The sequence below is a fragment of the Triticum aestivum genome, chromosome 4B, assembly GCF_018294505.1.
Source record: "Triticum aestivum cultivar Chinese Spring chromosome 4B, IWGSC CS RefSeq v2.1, whole genome shotgun sequence".
Classification (NCBI taxonomy): Eukaryota; Viridiplantae; Streptophyta; class Magnoliopsida; order Poales; family Poaceae; genus Triticum; species Triticum aestivum.
The window spans coordinates 281,275,321-281,283,782 of NC_057804.1; the positions used below are offsets into that span (position 1 = coordinate 281,275,321).

At 52.2% G+C, this 8,462-nt stretch overlaps 1 pseudogene; it reads left to right on the forward strand.

Moving 5' to 3' along the window:
* The first annotated feature begins 1,110 nt into the window (after positions 1-1,110).
* LOC123094771 (divinyl chlorophyllide a 8-vinyl-reductase, chloroplastic-like) lies at positions 1,111-2,322 on the forward strand (annotated as a pseudogene).
* Positions 2,323-8,462: the final 6,140 nt, after the last annotated feature.

The window sequence follows — 8,462 nt, forward strand, 5'->3', positions numbered from 1 at the left end:
TCAATTGCTCGATAGTAATTTGTTCACCCACCGTAATACTTATACTATCTTGAGAGAAGCCACTAGTGAAACCTATGGCCCCCGGTCTATCTTTTATCATATAAGTTTTCCATCTACTTTTATTTGCATCTTTTACTTTCCAATCTATATCATAAAAATACCAAAAATATTTATCTTATCTTATTATCTCTATTAGATCTCACTTTTGCAAGTTTCCGTGAAGGGATTGATAACCCATTTATCGCGTTGGTTGCGAGGTTCTTGTTTGTTTGTGTAGGTGCGTGGGACTTTTCAGGAGCCAGCTACTGGATTGATACCTTGGTTCTCAAAAACTGAGGGAAATACTAACGCTACTTTGTGCATCACCCTTTCCTCTTCAAGGGAAAACCAATGCATGTTCAAGATGTAGCAGCTGGGTAAATCTCCGTGTCCCATCCCTCTCCCTTCTCGCTCGAGCACGACGGAGCATCGTTGTGTGATAGTGAGCGGCAAGCAGTAGCGTAGCGAAGCACTTCGTGCACACCCTAGAGTTTGAACCTTTATTTGGGTCCGCAATGCCCCAATTCTGACAAAACCAAAACCTCCATCCAGACGAGAAGAAAAATCAAGAATTGTTCAACAGGGGGGCAGAAAGAATGACGAATCGGTATGAACATGAATCCCCTGAGACTCGAGGGGATGAACGAGGAAACACAGGAACTAAGATGATAGTACTGGATAGCACCAGAAGGATCGGATGCCCAATAAGAAATTACGGCAACATCACGTCAATGGGACAGAACCAGATGCGTAGAAAGAAAGAAAAAAATTTGAGGCTAGGGTTTCCCGGTTGCGGAGCCGAGCTTCCTTTTTCTTTTTTTGAGATTGTTTTTGAAGAAATACGGAGCCGTGCTTCTAGAGAGGATGGATGGACTGAAGACCAATGACGGCCCATGGGCGAAGATTAAACTTACCCCAGTGTGCATGTTTGCCGGTACAAAAACAAAACAAAAGAAAACAAAACAAAAATAAAAAATAACCCGAAGCGAGGAAACGCCCGGATTGCCTCCCCCGCCACGACCACAAACGTTCGCCGTATCAATACTCGATAGCGCATTTTTGTCGAGCACGATGGCCGCCCTTCTCCTCTCCTCCCGCTTCCACAAGAGCACGACCATCGCCTCTGCCTCCGCTGCCGCTCCCTGCCCCACACCGCACTTCCTATCCTTTCCCCTCACAACCGCCAAGGCTTCCGCCGCGGGGAATATATCCTCGCCTCCTCTGCGGCGTCGCCCTCCCCGGCCACGGCCCAGCCTTTCCGCTCCCTGCCCCCCTCCCAGACCACCATCCTCGTCATCGGCGCCACTGGCAACCTCGGTCGCTTCATCGTCTACGAGCTGCTCCGCCGCGGCCACCATGTTGTCGCTGTCGCCCGCCCCCGCAGCGGCGTCCGCGGCAAAAAAAACCCCTGAGGAGGTTGTCTTCGACCTCGCCCCAGCCAGCGTCATCTTGTTAGATGTAACCGACCCGGGCGCCCTCCTCGCAGACCTATCGCGATACGGTCCCGTACACGCTGCGATTTGTTGCCTCGCCAGCCGCAGCGGTGGGGTGCAGCACTCGTGGCGCGTTGACTGCCACGCCACGCTCCACACCCTCCAGGCCGCGCGCAGCCTTGGCGCTGCCCACTTCATCCTCCTCTCCGTCGTCTGCCTCTAGAAGCCGCTCCTCGAGTTCCAGCGAGCCAATCTCACGTTCGAGGACGAGTTTGCCGCCGAGGCGGCCTGGGACCCGGCCTTCACCTACAGCGTCATCCACCCCACCACCTTCTTCAAGAGCCTCGGCTGCCAGGTCGAAACCGTCAAGAAGGCAATCCCTACGTCATGTTTGGCGACGGCAAGCTTTGTGCTTGCAATCCTATCAGCGAGGAGGATCTCGCCTCCTTCACCGCGGATTGCATCTTCGACCAGGAAAAGGCTAACAAGGTTCTTCCAATTGGAGGGCCGGGGAAGGCCCTCACGCCGCTGGAGCAAGGGGAGATGTTGTTCCGGCTGCTCGGGTGCGAACCTAGGTTCATCAAGGTGCCCATTTAGATCATGGATGGTGTCATCTAGGTGCTCGATGGATTGGCCAAGGTGTTCCCGGGGCTGGAGGATGTCGCCGAGTTCGGCAAAATTGGGAGGTACTATTGCGTCGGAGAGCATGCTAGTGCTCGATCCCGAGACCGGGGAGTACAGCGACAAGAAGACGCCGAGCTATGGCACAGACATGCTCGAGCACTTCTTCGATAAGGTGATAAGGGAAGGAATGGCGGGGCAGGAGCTAGGCGAGTAGACCATCTTCTAGGCCTTCCAGCTTGTAAATTCAGGGCCAAGAGTGTAGGGAGGTAAGTGAGACTTGTGAGTTTTGACACATTTGTGTTTGCAACACATTACTTTTTAACCGAAAAAGGCTTTCACCCCGCTTTAAAATAAAGCAACCACCAAGCACAAAGTACCAAGGTAACAACAGAACACACCACACACCAACACACAACGCCACCGCAAGTCAAGTCCAACACTCACATGCACACACAGACACAAACAGCCCCAAGTTCCGCTGTGGGCACAGCACAACAAGCCCAACACAAAAGCACGAGAAAATGACCCAAGACGGCGGTGGCGGAGGCGACGACATGACGATCTAATCTGGTTCCAGAGGTGGTGGGGGAAGCGGCGGCACCAACCGGAGAGCCATCACGAGGAGCTGGGTGATGATGGAGGTGATGGTGTCTCTCTCCTTGGGACGGCTAAGTGGCCGCCAAAGCTGCAAGTAGCCAGACCATTTGAACAAAGCGTCAGTAGCACGACGAAGAGGGATATGCTGAATCACAAGTTTATTCCTAACAGTCCACAACATCCAGGCAAGGACCCCAATGGTCAGCTACCTACTGTGGCGCAACGTGGGTGGGATCGCCTGGAGTTCGGCAAAGAGAGTGGGGAAGTTGTTATGGCCTCAGCTTCCACCCACAATCTCGCAGAAACAGCTCCAAAGGAACTGCGCGTACACGCAGGTGAACAAGATATGGTTCGAATCTTCTTCAGACCCATAGAGCGGGCAGCACCCATCCCCAGGGCCATTGCATTTCAGAACCTCAAAGCCAGACGGGAGGCGTCCGCGAATCCATTGCCACAAGAAGATCCTAATTTTCAGGGGGAGGCGGATCTCCCAAATGGAGGAGACCGCCTCATGGCCAATCGATGGGGCAATGGCCAGGTATAGGGATTTGGTGGAGAATTACCCAGAAGGCTCTAAACGCCATCTGGCGCGGTCATCATCTATCGTGAGATCAGGCTCGTGGACTGCAATACAGTCGAGAAGCTCCTGCCAGTCCGGGTTCTCAGCCGGGCCAAAAGGTCTCCGGAGCGCTAGTTGCTCTAAGTCAATAAGGGCGGCGGCCACGGAGATCTGTGGTGCAACCGCGATGGAGAAAAAGTCCGGAAAGCGGGCCGCAAGGGGCGTGTCTCCAGCCCACCTATTGAACCAGAACAGCGTGGCGATGCTGGAGCCAATCTCGATCGAGGTCCCGATCCGAAGGACAGGGAGGAGCTGAATGATGGACTGCGAGAACTGGGAGCCCCCAGATCGCTGGCAGAAGGCGAGAGGCTGGCCGCGAAGGTATTTCTGCTAAATGATCCGGAGCCGCAGGCCACCATCACCATTAGCAAATCCGCCATAGCCACTTAGTCAGAAGGGCAATGTTCATGCGTTTGGAGGACATGATACCCAGTCTGCCCTGGTCGCGAGGTTTGCAGATCTCAGACCACCTAACCTGTGGTACTTCTGCTTATCCCCCATGGCTGCCCACAAGAACCGCCCCTAAATGGTGGCAATCTCATGATGGAGGGTCTCGGGAAGGCTGTAGAAGTTCATGATGAATAATAGCAGGCTGGAGAGGGACGAGTTAATGAGCACCGTACGGGCCGCTTTCGAAAGCCACCTACCCTGCCAGGGCTCGATCCGGTGCTGAAGCTTTCCCACTGTGGGGCGCAGCTCGGCCACCGTAAGCCTGGAGTCGCTAATGGGGATCCCCAGATATGTGGTGGGGAACCACCCGAGCTGGCAGTTAAGTCGATCTGCAATGCTCTGGCACTCGTCTTGGGTGTAGCCCAAGACCATCACCTCACTCTTGTCGAAGTTGATCTTAAGGCCGGACATTTGCTGAAAGCACAACAGGAGGAACTTGAGGTTGTAGATATCACTCTTCGAACCCTCCACCATGATAATGGTGTCATCTGCATATTAGAGCAGGGAAATTCCGTTCCCCCCAACCAGATGCGGTATTATCCCCTTAATGCGGCCTGCTGCCTTGGCCTTATCCAGGATGGCCGCCAGAGCATCGACCTTGGCCTTAAACAAGAACGGGGAGAAGGGTTGCCCTGACGCACCCCACAAAATGTGGGGAAGAACGGGCCGATCTCCCCATTAATGTTCACCGTGGTGCGACCCGAGGAAACTATCTGCGTCACCCTGGTCACCCACCGGTCGTCGAAGCCCTCGGAGGAGTAAATCCCGAAGGAAGGCGCAACTGACTGTGTCATAAGCATTATGGAAATCCAGTTTCAAGAAGACTGCCCTGAGGTGTTTGGAGTGCACCTCATGGAGCGCTTCGTCGAACACCAAGACTCCATCATGGATATATCGGCCCTGGATGAAGGCCGACTGGTCCAGGTGGGTGATCCGGTCAGCGATAGGGGCCGCCCTAATGGCGTACCCCTTAGCGAGGATGCGGAAGATGACATTAATCACTGTTATCGGGCAGAATTGCCGGATGTCTGACGCCCAGCCACCTTGGGGATGAGAGTGATTAACCCATAGTTCAGTCGAGCGAGGTCAATGGACCCAATAAAGAACTCGTCAAATAGGGCCATCACCTTAGGTTTGATCACCACCCAGAAAGTCTAGAGGAACTTGAGTGGGAGGCCATCCGGGCCGAGAGCCGAGGATGGGTTCATGGCCTTAATTGCCACCCATACTTCAGCCTCAGAAAACGGGGCCGTGAGAGCCGCGTTATCCACAGGCGTGACGCAGCAGTGGGCAGGCCAAATGTCTTGCACTAAGGCAAGACCTCCCCGAGGGGAGGCAAAGAATAGGTCTCTATAAAAGCCCTATACATGGGCCCGGATGTCCTCCGGCCGCTGCAGGAGGGTCGCTCCGTCCCACAGGAGGGGGATGGAGTTACAGCGTCTGTGGCCGTTAGCGATGGCCTAGAAGTAGGCAGTATTGGAGTCCCCCTTGAGGACCCAATTTTGCGTACCTCGCAAGCGCTAGTATGCCTCCTCGTCATTGTAGATGACGGTGAGCTGATCTTCCAGGTCGTACCTAAGCATTCATTCGTCAGCCGTTAATCCAGCGGCATCATCCCGCAGGTCGAGGTCCTCGATGCCCTCAAGGAGGGCTTTCTTCCGCTCACGAATGTCCCGGCCCACGTTGGCACCCCACCCTTTCATGAATTGCCGTGACCGCTTGGCACAAAAATGCCATGAATCAATGGTTGAGAGGGCACGGTGGGGGGCATCATGCGCCTCGCGCCACCTGGAAACCACCACGGCAGTAAATGCAGGCTGGCGTAGCCAGAAGGTTTCGAAGCGGAAGCGGGGCGGCAGGGGTGGGTGCTCATTCTCCGAAGAAAGCAGTAGGGGGACGTGGTCTGAACCAATCCATGTAATTGCCCGGAGCAACGCTAGGGGGCAATGAATGTCCCACTCAGGGGAGGCGAAAACCCGATCAAGGACTGAGCAAGTCGGATCAACTTGGCGGTTTGTCCAAGTGAACCTGGCCCCGACTCGATCGAGCTCACGCATCCCCATGTCAGCAATGCAATCATTTAACATTTGCATCCGACGAAAGTTCACTAAATTGTTGCTCTTGTCTTCTTCCGTACTGATGAGGTTGAAATCGCCGCCCACTACCACCGGTAGCTGGGCGTAAGCTACCTTCCTACGGAGCTCAGTGAGGAAGGCCTCAGAGAGGTGGTGATCGGCAGGGCCATAAACCGCAATGATTTCCCATTTGAAATTTAGAACCTGCTCGAACACCTCCATGCTAACGAAGAACTTGCCCCGGTCCATGCTTCCTACCTCAAAGGTGGCATCCTTCACTCCTAGGAGGATGCCACCTGAGTGGCCCGTACACCCACTAGAAGGGAGCCAGTGTGTAACACCCCTGGTGTCATACTACAACGATCTCCTCTCTAATGATGTCGTGTCATCATGATTGGGCAAGCTTATTTGTCACTTGATCAACTCTAAGGTCAAATTTATTATTTCTTCAAACATTAAAACAAAATTGTTGGTTAGGTTGAATATAATTACTAAGTAATTGTCATGTAGAAAACAATTTTATTTGAACTATTTAATTTCCCCTAACCTTTTTAAAACAGTGTCAAAACAGCAACATTTAACCCCTTCTCTATTTAAACGAAATTTAAATGGATTCCAACTAGCCTCAACCTTTTAGAACCAAATCAATATATTGCCAAGTAATTATGTGTCAAGTTTCATCTTTTACAAAAATCGTTTAGTAGCTCAAAATAATGCAAAACAGGAGAAAAAGCAAAATAGTAAAGTAAATTAAAAAAGGAAAACATATCACTATGCCTCTAGGCCTTAAGGTAATAGTTTTGGCCCAACCCAGCCCCAATCCTCTCCTACCAGCTACAGGAGCAGCTAGGGCAGCCGTGGCACCATCTGCATGGTCGGCGCCACACGTCGAGCATCCCCGGCTCCCCTGCCCTATAAACCTGCGCCGAGCCCTCCCTGCTCGCCCTAACGCCGCCCGCTTCTCCCTCTCCCACCCTCCTGCACCGTTGCTTTCCTCAATGCCAGTGTCCGACCTCAACCAAACGCCATCGTCGCAGCCGCCTCGTTGTTTCCAAGACCACTGGCCATCCCTCGCCGTCAATCTACACCACCGCGCCACCCCGATCGTCACAAGCATGTCCCTGACCTCCCTCTCGGTGAGCCGTGCCGATTCCCCCCATTTTCCCCTTCGATCCATCATCGTAGGCCGCGTTTTCCATCATGCTCGGAGCTCTGCGTGCCCGCGCGCTGCTGGTCTTGTTCGGCTGCGCCCAGCCCCGCGTTCCTGGACTCGCCGCTGCCCTGCGGCTTTCTGTGCGCGTGATAACCCACAAGTATAGGGGATCGCAATAGTTTTCGAGGGTAGAGTATTCGACCCAAATTTATTGATTCGACACAAGGGGAGCCAAAGAATATTCCCAAGTATTAGCAGCTGAGTTTTCAATTCAACCACACCTGGAAACTTAGTATCTGCAGTAAAGTGTTTAGTAGCAAAGTAATATGATAGTGGTGGTAACGGTAACAAAAGTAAAGACAGTAAAAGTAATGTTTTTGGTATTTTGTAGTGATTGTAACAGTAGCAACGGAAAAGTAAATAAGTGTAAACCAGTATATAGAAAACTCGTAGGCACCAGGTTAGCGATGGATAATTATGCCGGATGTGGTTCATCATGTAGCAGTCATAACATAGGGTGACACAGAACTAGCTCCAGTTCATCAATGTGATGTAGGCATGTATTCTGTATATAGGCATACGTGCTTATGGAAAAGAACTTGCATGACATCTTTTGTCCTACCCTCCCGTGGCAGCGGGGCCTATTGGAAACTAAGGGATATTAAGGCCTTCTTTTAATAGAGAACCGGAACAAAGCATTAGCACATAGTGAATACATGAACTCCTCAAACTATGGTCATCACCGGGAGTGGTCCCGATTATTGTCACTTCGGGGTTGCTGGATCATAACACATAGTAGGTGACTATAGACTTGCAAGATAGGATCTAGAACACACATATATTCATGAAAACATAATAGGTTCAGATCTGAAATCATGGCACTCCGGCCCTAGTGACAAGCATTAAGCATAGCAAAGTCATAGAAACATCAATCTCAGAAAATAATGGATACTAGGGATCAAACCCTAACAAAACTAACTCGAGTACAGGATAAATCTCATCCAACCCATCACCGTCCAGCAAGCCTACGATGCAATTACTCACGCACGGTGGTGAGCATCATGAAATTGGTGATGGAGGATGGTTGATGATGACGACGGCTACGAATCCCCCTCTCCGGAGCCCCGAACAGACTCCAGATCAACCCTCCCGAGAGAGATTAGGGCTTGGCGGCGGCTCCGTATCGTAAAACGCGATGATTTTTTCTCTCTGATTTTTTTCTCCCCGAAAGCCAATATATGGAGTTGGAGTTGGCGTCGGAGGGCCACCAGGGGGCCCACGAGGTAGGGGGCGTGCCCGGGGGAGCGCGCACCCCCACCCTCGTGAGCAGGGTGTGGGGCCCCTGGTCTTCATCTTTTGCGAGGATTTTCTTTATTTTTTCTAAGGTGTTCCGTGGAGTTTCAGGATATTCCGAGAATGTTTATTTTCTTCACAAAAAACAACACCATGGCAGTTCTGCTGAAAACAGCGTC